The sequence below is a fragment of the Carassius gibelio genome, chromosome A25 (genome assembly GCF_023724105.1).
Source record: "Carassius gibelio isolate Cgi1373 ecotype wild population from Czech Republic chromosome A25, carGib1.2-hapl.c, whole genome shotgun sequence".
Lineage (NCBI taxonomy): Eukaryota > Metazoa > Chordata > Actinopteri > Cypriniformes > Cyprinidae > Carassius > Carassius gibelio.
In genome coordinates this window covers 1353596-1368800 of record NC_068395.1, presented here as the reverse complement: position 1 = coordinate 1368800, position 15205 = coordinate 1353596, and the positions used below count along the sequence as shown (strand labels likewise).

The 15205-nt window shown below is 37.0% G+C and overlaps 1 long non-coding RNA gene across 4 annotated transcripts; it reads left to right on the top strand.

Moving 5' to 3' along the window:
* Nucleotides 1–224: 224 nt before the first annotated feature.
* LOC127946700 (uncharacterized) lies at nucleotides 225–3158 on the top strand. Of its 4 annotated transcripts, none has more exons than XR_008151145.1 (3): nucleotides 225–372; nucleotides 1368–2361; nucleotides 2505–3158. It is a non-coding gene; the product is annotated as an uncharacterized LOC127946700 (long non-coding RNA). The 4 variants fall into 4 exon arrangements; XR_008151147.1 differs by lacking the exon at nucleotides 225–372 and adding an exon at nucleotides 778–1224 and having other exon boundaries at nucleotides 1510–2361; XR_008151146.1 differs by lacking the exon at nucleotides 225–372 and adding an exon at nucleotides 778–1224 and having other exon boundaries at nucleotides 2647–3158.
* Nucleotides 3159–15205: the final 12047 nt, after the last annotated feature.

Below are 15205 nucleotides of genomic sequence, written 5' to 3'. Positions count from 1 at the left end.
CTTATTAGAAATGGGATCTTTAAAGCCCGTTAAAGTGTAATAATGTCCCATATCTCAAAAGTCCTGCAGTAAAATGGTTTGATATGAGGTGTGCATATAGTATGGGACGTCCCTGATAAGAACTGACCATTGTTTTTTTCTACTTATTAGAAATTACGTCTTTATATCCCTCCAAATCACCATTTGGACCCATATCTCGAAAATGCTGCAGTAAAATGGTTTGATATGAGGTGTGCATATAGTATGGGACATCCCTGATAAGAACTGACCATTGTTTTTTTCTACTTATTAGAAATGGGATCTTTACAGCCATTTAAAGTGTAATAATGTCCCGTATCTTGAAAATGCTGCAGTAAAATGGTTTGATATGAGGTGTGCATATAGTATGGGACGTCCCTGATAAGAACTGACTATTGTTTTTTTCTACTTATTAGAAATGGTGTCTTTATAGCCCTCTAAATCATTGTATTGTCCCATATCTGAAAAATGCTGCAGTAAAATGGTTTGAAATGAGGTGTGCATATAGTATGGGACATCCCAGATAAGAACTGACTGTTGTTTTGTTCTACTTATTAGAAATGGGATCTTTACAGCCATTTAAAGTGTAATAATGTCCCATATCTCGAAAATGCTGCAGTAAAATGGTTTGATAAGAGGTGTGCACATAGTATGGGATGTCCATGATAAGAACTGACCATTGTTTTTTTCTACTTATTAGAAATGGGATCTTTACAGCCATTTAAAGTGTAATAATGTCCCATATCTCGAAAATGCTGCAGTAAAATGGTTTGATATGAGGTGTGCATATAGTATGGCATGTCCTTTATAAGAACTGACCATTGTTTTTTTCTACTTATTAGAAATGGGGTCTTTATAGCCCTTTAAAGTGTAATAATGTCCCATATCTCAAAAATGCTGCAGTAAAAGGGTTTGATATGAGGTGTGCATATAGTATGGGATGTCCTTTATAAGAACTGACCATTGTTTTTTTCTACTTATTAGAAATGATGTCTTTATAGCCCTACAAATCACCATTTGGACCCATATCTCAAAAATGCTGCAGTAAAATGGTTTGATATGAGGTGTGCATATAGTATGGCATGTCCTTTATAAGAACTGACCATTGTTTTTTTCTACTTATTAGAAATGGGATCTTTATAGCCCTTTAAAGTGTAATAATGTCCCATATCTTGAAAATGCTGCAGTAAAATGGTTTGATATGAGGTGTGCATATAGTGTGGGAGGTCCCTGATAAGAACTGACTTTTGTTTTTTTTCTACTTATTAGAAATGATGCCTTTATAGCCCTCCAAATCACCATTTGGACCCATATCTCAAAAATGCTGCAGTAAAATGGTTTGATATGAGGTGTGCATATAGTATGGGACATCCCTGATAAGAACTGACTGTTGCTTTTTTCTACTTATTAGAAATGGGATCTTTACAGCCATTTAAAGTGTAATAATGTCCCATATCTCGAAAATGCTGCAGTAAAATGGTTTGATATGAGGTGTGCATATAGTATGGGATGTCCCTGATAAGAACTGACTTTTGTTTTTTTCTACTTATTAGAAATGGGATCTTTATGACCCTTTAAATTGTAATAATGTCCCATATCTTGAAAATGCTGCAGTAAAATGGTTTGATATGAGGTGTGCATATAGTATGGGACATCCCTGATAAGAACTGACTGTTGCTTTTTTCTACTTATTAGAAATGGGATCTTTACAGCCATTTAAAATGTAATAATGTCCCATATCTCGAAAATGCTGCAGTAAAATGGTTTGATATGAGGTGTGCATATAGTATGGGACATCCCTGATAAGAACTGACCATTGTTTTTTTCTACTTATTAGAAATGGGATCTTTACAGCCATTTAAAGTGTAATAATGTCCCATATCTCGAAAATGCTGCAGTAAAATGGTTTGATATGAGGTGTGCATATAGTATGGCATGTCCTTTATAAGAACTGACCATTGTTTTTTTCTACTTATTAGAAATTATGTCTTTACAGCCCTCCAAATCACCATTTGGACCCATATCTCAAAAATGCTGCAGTAAAATGGTTTGATATGATGTGTGCATATAATATGGGACGTCCCTGATAAGAACTGACTATTCTATTATTCTACTTATTAGAAATGGGATCTTTATAGCCCTTTAAAGTGTAATAATGTCCCATATCTCAAAAATGCTGCAGTAAAAGGGTTTGATATGAGGTGTGCATATAGTATGGCATGTCCTTTATAAGAACTGACCATTGTTTTTTTCTACTTATTAGAAATGGGATCTTTATAGCCCTTTAAAGTGTAATAATGTCCCATATCTTGAAAATGCTGCAGTAAAATGGTTTGATATGAGGTGTGCATATAGTGTGGGAGGTCCCTGATAAGAACTGACTTTTGTTTTTTTTCTACTTATTAGAAATGATGCCTTTATAGCCCTCCAAATCACCATTTGGACCCATATCTCAAAAATGCTGCAGTAAAATGGTTTGATATGAGGTGTGCATATAGTATGGGACATCCCTGATAAGAACTGACTGTTGCTTTTTTCTACTTATTAGAAATGGGATCTTTACAGCCATTTAAAGTGTAATAATGTCCCATATCTCGAAAATGCTGCAGTAAAATGGTTTGATATGAGGTGTGCATATAGTATGGGATGTCCCTGATAAGAACTGACTTTTGTTTTTTTCTACTTATTAGAAATGGGATCTTTATGACCCTTTAAATTGTAATAATGTCCCATATCTTGAAAATGCTGCAGTAAAATGGTTTGATATGAGGTGTGCATATAGTATGGGACATCCCTGATAAGAACTGACTGTTGCTTTTTTCTACTTATTAGAAATGGGATCTTTACAGCCATTTAAAATGTAATAATGTCCCATATCTCGAAAATGCTGCAGTAAAATGGTTTGATATGAGGTGTGCATATAGTATGGGACATCCCTGATAAGAACTGACCATTGTTTTTTTCTACTTATTAGAAATGGGATCTTTACAGCCATTTAAAGTGTAATAATGTCCCATATCTCGAAAATGCTGCAGTAAAATGGTTTGATATGAGGTGTGCATATAGTATGGCATGTCCTTTATAAGAACTGACCATTGTTTTTTTCTACTTATTAGAAATTATGTCTTTACAGCCCTCCAAATCACCATTTGGACCCATATCTCAAAAATGCTGCAGTAAAATGGTTTGATATGATGTGTGCATATAATATGGGACGTCCCTGATAAGAACTGACTATTCTATTATTCTACTTATTAGAAATGGGATCTTTATAGCCCTTTAAAGTGTAATAATGTCCCATATCTCAAAAATGCTGCAGTAAAAGGGTTTGATATGAGGTGTGCATATAGTATGGGATGTCCTTTAAAAGAACTGACCATTGTTTTTTTCTACTTATTAGAAATGATGTCTTTATAGCCCTCCAAATCACCATTTGGACCCATATCTCAAAAATGCTGCAGTAAAAGGGTTTGATATGAGGTGTGCATATAGTATGGGATGTCCTTTATAAGAACTGACCATTGTTTTTTTCTACTTATTAGAAATGGGATCTTTATGACCCTTTAAATTGTAATAATGTCCCATATCTTGAAAATGCTGCAGTAAAATGGTTTGATATGAGGTGTGCATATAGTATGGGACATCCCTGATAAGAACTGACTGTTGCTTTTTTCTACTTATTAGAAATGGGATCCTTACAGCCATTTAAAATGTAATAATGTCCCATATCTCGAAAATGCTGCAGTAAAATGGTTTGATATGAGGTGTGCATATAGTATGGGACATCCCTGATAAGAACTAACCATTGTTTTTTTTCTACTTATTAGAAATGGGATCTTTACAGCCATTTAAAGTGTAATAATGTCCCATATCTCGAAAATGCTGCAGTAAAATGGTTTGATATGAGGTGTGCATATAGTATGGCATGTCCTTTATAAGAACTGACCATTGTTTTTTTCTACTTATTAGAAATTATGTCTTTACAGCCCTCCAAATCACCATTTGGACCCATATCTCAAAAATGCTGCAGTAAAATGGTTTGATATGATGTGTGCATATAATATGGGACGTCCCTGATAAGAACTGACTATTCTATTTTTCTACTTATTAGAAATGGGATCTTTATAGCCCTTTAAAGTGTAATAATGTCCCATATCTCAAAAATGCTGCAGTAAAAGGGTTTGATATGAGGTGTGCATATAGTATGGGATGTCCTTTATAAGAACTGACCATTGTTTTTTTCTACTTATTAGAAATGATGTCTTTATAGCCCTCCAAATCACCATTTGGACCCATATGTCAAAAATGCTGCAGTAAAAGGTTTTGATATGAGGTGTGCATATAGTATGGGAAATCCCTTATAGGAACAGACTATTGTTTTTTTCTACTTATTAGAAATGGTGTCTTTATAGCCCTTTAAATCATTGTATTGTCCCATATATTAAAAATGCTGCAGTAAAATGGTTTCATATGAAGTGTGCATATAGTATGGGATGTCCCTGATAAGAACTGACCTTTGTTTTTTTCTACTTATTAGAAATGTTGACTTTATAGCCCTCTAAATCGCGATATGGACGCATATCTCAAAAATGCTGCAGTAAAATGGTTTGATATGAGGTTTGCATATAGTTTGGGATGTCCCTTATATGAACTGACCTTTGTTTTTTTTCTACTTATTAGAAATAGGGTTGTGATGAGTGGGGCGGGGCCGCGAGCCATGAGAACGGAATGAGGCTAGTGGAGTGACTGGAAATGAGCGACGCCTGCTCCACTCACCGGTCTCGCGTCCCGCGGTGGAGATGGAAGGGTACAAAAGAGGGTGCGACGACAGTGAACAACGAGAGAGGGCCAGGCCAGGCCATGATTTTAGTTTGTGTTTGGTTTTTGTTTGTAAGCGACAGTCGTCCGTGAAGGGCTGTCGCAGTGTTTTGTGTTTATTTTTTAATTTTTTAATTTTATATTATAATTTTTTTTTTATTTTTTGTTTATTAAAAGCCTTATTTGATTGATGGCCGGTTTCCGCCTCCTTCTTCCTGTGGATAAAAAGTTTTGTACTCCGCTATAGGGGTCTTTATAGCCCTCTTAATCGCCATATGGACCCATATCTCAAAAATGCTTTAGCAAAATGATTTTTTCTGTATATAGTATGGGACGTCCCTGATAAGAACTGACCATTGTTTTTTTATATTTATTAGAAATATGATCTTTATAACCCTTTAAAGTGTAATAATGTCCCATATCTCAAAAATGCTGTTGTACAATGGTTTGATATGAAGTTTGCATATAGTATGCGAAGTCCCTTATAAGAACTGACCATTGTTTTTTTCTACTTGTTAGAAATGGGATCTTAAAAGACTTGTAAAGTGTAATATTATCCTATATCTCTAAAAGTCTCCAGTAAAATGGTTTTATGTGAGGTATGGATATAGTATGGGATGTCTTCTTTAAGAACTGACCTTTAATTGCTTCTTTCTCATCATAAAAAAGTGTCTTCTAAATCAATGAATGTCCCATATCTCGTTTTCTACTAATATTTGTAATGCTTTGAAAGGCTGAAAATTATAGTAATACAGAGCAGTCAAGGAAAACAATAAGTTACACGAATATTAGAGCAGATGGGCGAAAAAGGTCGTCATAGATCAAATCTGAACGTATAGATGAAAAGCGCTCTGAAAGCGCGTTCCCTCTCTGTTGTTCCTGCTATTGCCGTAATTATAGTAATACACGCGCATATAAATTTCACTCGCGGCTGGCTTGACGGTGTTTTTCTGAAGTGCGGCTGGCTTGACCGCAGTCTGAAAACTGCTAAGATGCTAACGGACTTTTCCAAAGACACTAAAACATTTCGATAAAATAAATTTAATTGAAACATGTCAATAACAAGTAAGAAACCTGTCAGGAACGTTTGTATATAATAGTTGTGTGATTTTAGCGACTAAACATACCTAAATACTCATTTTGTAGCTCAGAAAGCATAGAGACGCATTCTTTCTGGTAGCCTGTAAAAGAGTGAAAAACACGGTCGGTGAAAAAGCAGTCAGGACTTCTCTTTAATAATCCGCTTTTACATTTTCCCTCCGAGAAACTGCTGGAAACGCATTAATAAAATACATTAATAAAAAAAAAAAACATGTCTAAACAAGTTAACGGTAACATTATTTGAAAATGAGCCAGTCTCATAGACTGTATTAAAACACACCGCGTGCCTTACTAGTACCTGTACAGAATTAACAAAGTAGTATTTTTTTTTGTCTAATTGAGCTGAATTGAAATCGTAACGTTACCTGAAAGCCACAGATGTCGCTGGGATGAGTCTCTTATCTCTCTCTGGGTGGCTAAAATAAAAGAGATGAATAACTGGGCACGCGCACACAGATGCGCGGCATCGGACAGCGGTCGTGAACCAACTCAGGGCCTACGATTGATGAGCTGGAGAACAGAGCACTGACCGAATTAGATCGGTCTCCGCCTGGCCGATGTTGCCGACGTACATGTGCTGTCTTGGAAATGATTCACGCTCCCCAAACTGACACAAATGATTCGCGAACCCGCTTTGAACTCTCGAACTGACACAAATGATTCGCGAACCCGCTTTGAACTCTCGAACTGACACAAATGATTCGCGAACCCGCTATGAACTTCCGAACTGACTCAAATGATTTGCGATCCCCAAACTGACACAAATGATTCGCGAACCCTCTTTGAACTCCCGAACTGATTCAAATGATTTGCGATCCCCAAACTGACACAATGATTCGCGATCCCGCTCTGAACTCCCGAACTGACACAAATGATTCGCGAACTGATTCAAAGGATTTGCTATCCCCAAACTGACACAAATGATTCGCGATCCCGCTCTGAACTCCCGAACCGACACAAATGATTCGCGAACTGATTCAAATGATTCGCGATCCCGCTCTGAACTCCCGAACCGACACAAATGATTCGCGATCCCGCTCTGAACTCCCGGAACTGATTCAAATGATTTGCGATCCCCAAACCGACACAAATGATTCGCGATCCCGCTCTGAACTCCCGGAACTGATTCAAATGATTCACGCTCCCCAAACTGACACAAATGATTCGCGAACCCGCTTTGAACTCTCGAACTGACACAAATGATTCGCGAACCCGCTATGAACTTCCGAACTGACTCAAATGATTTGCGATCCCCAAACTGACACAAATGATTCGCGAACCCTCTTTGAACTCCCGAACTGATTCAAATGATTTGCGATCCCCAAACTGACACAATGATTCGCGATCCCGCTCTGAACTCCCGAACTGACACAAATGATTCGCGAACTGATTCAAATGATTTGCTATCCCCAAACTGACACAAATGATTCGCGATCCCGCTCTGAACTCCCGAACCGACACAAATGATTCGCGAACTGATTCAAATGATTCGCGATCCCGCTCTGAACTCCCGAACCGACACAAATGATTCGCGATCCCGCTCTGAACTCCCGAACTGACACAAATGATTCGCGAACTGATTCAAATGATTTGCGATCCCTAAACTGACACAAATGATTCACGATCCCGCTCTGAACTCCCGAACTGACACAAATGATTCGCGAACTGATTCAAATGATTTGCGATCTCTAAACTGACACAAATGATTCGCGAACTGATTCAAATGATTTGCGATCTCTAAACTGACACATTCGCGATCCCGCTCTGAACTCCCGAAATGACACAAATGATTCGCGAACTGATTCAAAGGATTTGCGATCCCCAAACTGACACAAATGATTCGCGATTCCCAGACAGATTTCAAATGGCAATACGTTTAAAGTAATATTCCACCCAAAATGAGCATCATCTCTTAATCTTCTGTCATTCCCAACTTGCATTGACTTCTTTTGTGTAACTCAAAAGAGATCTTTTTAAAGAATCTTCAGCTCAGCTTCTTTCTAACTACTGTATGTCTGACAAGCCCTGGGGATAGAAAACATCACGAAACCTCAATAAAAGTATAAAAGACTGCAAAGTTATAAAAATGGAATTAATATTAAATAAAATATAAAAATATATAATAATTAAAATACAGCATGTATATTTGTGATAACTGAATGCTACTCACATGGACTGCATAAAGAAGAAGTATTCTAAAAGTTGCAAGTCAAAGGATTTACAGAAACTGTCTGATATCACCAGTTTATTCAGATAAATGTATGTGTGCTAGAATCACACTTTGTGTACAAATACCTATGAATAATAATGTGACTGGGCTGGTTATATGAAGCATACTGCTTGATTGTTTATGCATATACCTTATGTGCAAAATGGGCATTATAATTATTTCTAAATGAAAATAGTGGACTGAAAACTGTTTTTTTGATCGTATTTGAATTTATATAAGGAGATAAGCTTGTATGTGCGCACAATCGAAATTTAAAAGTCAATTTTCTAATTCAGCAGCAAGTCACACATCTCACCTTCAGCACTTTTCAACATTTCTCAGTCCTTTCAAGAGCCCAAATTTTATATTATCACCCTTTTTATTGTCCACTTGACATCTCAGAAACGTTTCGGCCTGCACAGAGCTAAATTTACCCTCGTCGAGTCGTTCTGCAGACATAATGGACCTCAGACAAGTGTCTACTGACCTGCCATTAGGAGCTTTTCAATCTCAGTGAATAAGGAGCGAGCTCACCAAATGATGAGTGCATTTAATGGCTTTAACCCTTTTATGCCTTTCTGAATGGGCTCTGTTAGATTTATATTTAATGAAGGTTAATGGTTAGTTATGGCTATTAAAGGTTCCACTGCCTGTAGAGCAGAATAATTGTAGAATTAGTCAGTGGAATTGTTTTTTTATAATGTGTCTAACTGCTTTTCAGTAACATGCTACATGCTACTTACCAGAGTTTTTTATAGAGTAGCTACTGTCATCAAATATGTCACTTGAAGCTAAATGCAGACGTCTAAATGACAGACAACCTGCAATCAAGCAATGATTAGGCTTCTTTTAAAACATACATTACATAACAGTCTAATGTAGTTCATAGCGGACATAGTGCTAGCTTTACAGTTACAGCATGAACTAGCCAACTATTTAAACATTTACCTATTTTATCTAGCAATTTTGATTTGGATAGGCTCCGCCCACAAAAACCAAACTCATCACTGTTTGAAAATTGCAGAAATTGGTCCAATCAGTGCTTTTTCTTCTTAAAATTTCCTGTTAGTGCTAATGAAGTCATGCTGTGCAACAGTCTAGCACATGTGAATTTGAACTCACTAATTTGCAGCTATTGACATCTAAAGAGCCAATTATGATGTTTACAATCTAATAAGTGTGCGTTGTGATCTCTGTGTCCCACAAATTGATAAGCCTAGCCAGTTGAGCACAGTAAAATCTGTTTATTTTTCCAAATTAGCATATTTATTTGGAACACGCCCACCGAAAAGATCCAAATCTGATTTCAAGTGTATAGATTTGACCAAGCTAAAGCTCTTTTTTTAGATTAAAGATTTAAGATTATAGATTTATAGTAAAATCAATAATTCCTGATAAGGCTTTCAAGCAGTTTGGAAAACATAATTACGATGTGGTCAAAGCCAGTCAAATAAGTACTGGAAAGTACTTGCAGGATTTTAGAAAGGCTGAGTTACTAACAGCTAGATTGTATGCGAATGAGTATTTTTCACTTTGGTTCCCTTGATAAAACCCTTTGGCTTTTGGATTATTGCAGAAAATAAGCTCTGTGCCCCCCAAAAAGTTTTAGAAGCTTATATGTTTCATCATGATGTTCATATATATATATATTAGGGGTGTAACGGTTCACAAAATTCACGGTTCGGTTCGATACGATACACTGATGTCACGGTTCGGTTCGGTTCGATACGTTTTAGATACAGCAAAATGTAAAAACATCTAAACTTTTCAGAATGCCGCAAGCGCACCGCGGGTCATGTGACAAGAACCAACCAATCAGCTTCATCCTTTCCCGTAACAACGTTGAGAGCTCAGCCAAGATGAAGGAACAGCTGTTCACAGTTGTATATGGATTGCAATTTTGAAATAAATTCAGTAGCAGAGCTACTGCAAGCGATTTTTAGAGCTGCAAATCCATTTATCCTTCGCTGAAATTTCCGCGTCTCATGGAGAGAGCACGTCATTGTTGCTTAGCAAAGACAGACGCCTCATGAGCGCTTCTGCCCGAGCGCTTTGGAAAGGAGGAGAAAGACGCGCTTAGCGTTTTCCATGCGTTTTTAGGCACGATATGTGAACGGCCCCTAAGGCGCTCGCTCACTCAGCACGCGCTGAAGGCTCGTTGCAAAATGTCTAATGCATTTAACAGACCAGAAATATAAGATCCTAAAATAACCAACAGGTCTGGTGTTTGGGTTGGATTCCCTGTAAGCTATAGTTTCTAAATGCTGCAGGGATAGTTTGCTGCGTGCATGTTTCTCCTTTTTTTCGTCTTTTCCCAGATAGTACTGACGCATATATCCCAGATATTCCCGCTGGTGTTTTTTTTTTTTTTTTTTTGTAATCCCGCTGGTGTACCCTGTCATGTTGCAGATGCGACAAACCGTTGTTTTTTTATCCACCACTCTCTTGCCATCACCATTATAGCTTAAAGGGAATCCAAAGTGCACCCAAACACCAGACCTGTTGGTTATTGGAGGATCTTCTCATTTCTAGTCTGTTAAACGCATTGGCTATTTTGCAACGAGCCTTCAGCGCGTGCTGAGTGAGCGAGCGCCTGCTGAGTAGCCTAACATAAACATATAAGATGGTGTTTTTTTCTTCTTCGGGAGTGTCAGGGGCGTTGCCTGTTACGTTGTTTGGGTTATTGGGCTACCTTGTTGAACGCATATCATTATATTTCTTTCTCTCTCTTTTTTTTTTTTTTCAAATATAATTAATTACTCCAACGAACCGTTCGGTATACATAATGCGTACCGCGTACCGAACCGAAAGCGTCGTACCGAACGGTTCAATACGAATACGCGTTATCGTTACACCCCTAATATATATATATATATATATATATATATATATATATATGACACATTTGGAGAAATGTAGCATTGCATCACTTGCTCACCAATGGATGTGAATGGGTGCCGTCAGAATGAGAGCCCAAACAGCTGATAAAACATCACAATAATCCACAGTCCATCAGTTAACATCTAGAGAAGTGAAAAGCTGCTTGCTTGTAAGAAAGTCATTTATTAGTTTTTAATAGCATTTTGGATAAATCATGCACAATGTGGTCAGGAGTGTGTATTAAGAGAGTAAACAGAGCCATACTGAATCCATGCTGACTTCAAACATATTTTGAAGCTGGTTTGACCTCAATACAACAGCTTCCTGTCTTTGAAATCATTTGTGTGTTACAGCCCTCAAACCAGCTTGAAAAAGATGAATATTCTTGTGGATTACCTGCAACCATATGTGAGCCAGAAACACTTTTTGGTGTCAACAAGACTTACATGACATTACATGTTTAATATAACCTGTGTAGTATATATTTCATTTGTATTATTGTTTGTTTGTTTTGTTTTGTTTATCACACAGTGACATGAATGAACCAGAGGCGTTTCATATTTCAGTACACTAGTGATCAAAAGGTTGGGGTCAGTGAGATTTTATGCATGCATTAATTTGATTCAAAATGAAAGAAAGGCATTCATAATGTTACAAAATATTTCAATTTCCATGTCTTTTGAACTGAATATTCATTAAAATATTCTGAAATCATAATTTCCATAAAGATATGAAGCATTGATAAGAATCCGAAATGTTTCTTTAGCAGAAAATCATCATATTATTCTGTTTCTGAAGATCATGTGACTCTGAAGACTGGAGGAATGATGCTGAAAATACAGCGGAGCATCACAGAAATAAATTACAATTTTGAATATATTTAAACAGAAAGCAATTGTTTTAATTGGTAATAATATTTCACAATATTACTGTTTTTACTGTATTTTTTAATCAAATGCATGCAGCCTTAGTGAGCAAAAATTACTTTTTTCAAAAACATTAAAGTCAGCAGTGACACAAAGATGAAATAAAGACCAATTTGCTGCAGTGCATTGCAAGTTGCTTTGAATAAATGTGTCTGCACTGAACAACATGGATTTGTTAAACCTTTTTAGGATGAGAACATTTGGGAAACAATCCAATCACTTTGGGTGACAACTGTCCTACATGCAGCGAGGTGTTGCCTCTGTGTGTCCTCTGGGTCATTTTGATTGACAGCCCCAGTGTCCCGCCTCTGTTTCTCTGCCCCCATGGCTAAATTTTCCAGGAACATGACCGTAGGGCGGAGACACTCTGTTTCTGTGACGGGAGAACTGCTGACTGTACCGTGCCAAATTCACACTCTGTATAATTAATGAAAGGAGACAGCAGACATTGCAAATTTAATAATCTCCTTCACGTTATTTAATTTAGTCCCTAATTTAATAGAGAAAAGACAGACGCTGTCTCCCTGCACCTCTCATTCCACATTTAATGACTGATCGAAGCTGAGTGTCATACACACAATACACACAAACTATGAACTTTTAAATCACATGTGTGTGTGTGAGATCTTGAATCAAATAGCATGATCTGTCACCAAGTAATAGGTTTTGCTGGTCTTACCCTGATCACATTAAATCTAATGATGTTTTCTTACCGTGCAGTAATCCCAGATAATCCTAGCAGTTTGGTCAGAGTGGGATTTATTCCCGTCAGAGGAGAGAGAGAGGGCAGGAAATCGAAAAACGAGGTTTGCAATGGCATTCTCATAGTTTTACTGTTTGTATTCAGGGTGAATGCATGCAATATGTGCATTGAATGCTGTATACCCACAATGCAATGCACTAGACGTCAGACGACTAAAAGTTAAGACACTTTCATTGTATGATTAAAAAAACTAAAATAATATTTTTTTTTACTATACTATATTATGCGAAGTGCAGCAATACATTAGTATTCTACCCCAAATATTGCCTTCTTCTTCCATTGCTGCTTTGGTTCTCTTAATGTGAACATCATCCTGTGCAGAGTCTGTCTTCAGTGACATCTCTTTCAGCTCTGACAGCAAATAAACTCGTTCTCCATCTGTCAGATTTCTGGAGACATTTATACACTGCATTAGCAAGCTGTTTCTTCTTCCTAGTCTGCAAATTGAAGGAGGTTCAGTGTCATTTTAAGGGCTTTAAAGGACCTCAGGCATTACTCCGAATCAAAGGTGACATACTTAGCTTTCTCTGTCAGTCTCAGGAAGGCTGGCTCAAGTTTCTTCAATGATCTTATAACTCACCCGAAAATGAAAATTTGCTGAAACTGTACTCACCCTCAAGCCATCCAAGATGTAGATGAGCTTGTTTCTTCATCAGATTTGGAGAAATGCAACATTTCATCACTTGCTCACCAATGGATGTGAATGGGTGCCGTCAGAATGAGCGTCCAAACAGCTGCTAAAAACAATACAATAATCCAGTCCATCAGTTTATAACTTGTGAAGCAAAAACTGTTTTTGTAAAAAACAAATCCATCACTAAGACATTTTTTACTTCAAACGATTCCACTATCCATAATATGGTATTCTCCAGTGTAAGTCACCTCATCTGAATAAGGAGAGAAATATGCTCAGATCAAACAATAGTTACAAGCAAAAACAGTCCTCAACAAATATCACTGGATTTTGATGTGAGAGGATGTGTTATTATGGTTTATGGATTTGTAATTCTTCCAGAAGCGACGGCACCCATTCACTGCAGAGGAGCCATTGGTGAGCAAGTGATGTAAAATGCTAAATTTCTCCAAATCTTATGCAGAAGCAAACTCCATCGACAATTTTGGATGGTCTGCTAGTGAATACATTTCCATCAATCTTTCATTTTCAGGTGAACTATTACTTTAATTTTGTAGTTTGTAGTTATAATCTTTTTTGCACTTCAAGCGTATTCAGTGTGTGTGACTCATACACAGGTATCCCTCTGTTCCTAGTGAGCAAACACATAATTTATGAGCCATTCACCCACAGTGAAGACAAGCACAGCTCCACAGTAATCACATGTGAGTATGTAGACCTCGTCACAGTGTACCAAGGATGTAGTATTGCACATTGACACATTTCAACATTTAATTATACATAAATATAGTAAATTGATGAAGTCTGTTTGACAAAAATGGTGATCTGACACTCATTGAGGATTCACTACATGGTGAATGTCACATTTTATGAGAAGTCATCTAAAGACATTACTGCACACTTTGTTTTATTGCTGCCTGTCTAACATCCGGGGAAAACTGGTCAAGGTGGATTACATTAGTTTGACCTCAGGTGCAATTCTGCATGTAAACCAGTAGATGGCGTTAAAAGAAGCTAATCATGTACACAGCATTCACTTCCACCAGCCTCTTACCAAGAACTTTTGTTATATATATATATATATATACACATTATTTTTCTTCTTTTAATTGAAAAATAGAGTGATTCAGTAAGTTTGCAACCTACTTCAGCATGGGTTCCCACAGGAATTTGCCATGTTTTTTTTTTTGTTTTGAGTAGTGTTTTTGATTTATGGGTAAAATCTGATCTGGGACAATACTTTCACGTTTTGTTCAACATCAGGCCTACATTTCAAAGTTGGAAAAGTTCACTTCCAGTTCCAGAAGGAAAATTCATTTACTCACCCTCCACTTGTTCCAAACCTGTATGAGTTTCTGTTCAACACAAAAGAAGCTGTTACGAAAAATGTTGGTATACGAAAAGTTGATGTGCGCCATTGACTTTCACGTTATTATTTTTTTGTTCGGTTATCAACATTTTTCAAAATATATTATATTGTGTTCAACAGAAGAAAGAAACTCAAGACAGATTTGGAACAAGTGCAGGGTGAGAAAATCAAGACAGAATTTTCATTTTTGAAGTGAGCTACTTCTTTAAGAATTAAAATAAGCATTGCAACTGGTTAATCAAGTTTGTGGAAGTAATTCATTCAGAGGCTTATGCTTTTAAGCTTCACAGTAATGATTTAAAAATGTCTCTAATTTACTGAATATATATATATATATATATATATATATATATATATATATATATATATATATTCTTAATTAGCAGTCATCTCAACACACCGGGATCCAGATGTGCGCACGCGCATTACGCACCAAACGCCGTGATTTTTGACTTTCCCGGGCCAAAAAAATCCGGGATCCCGTGGG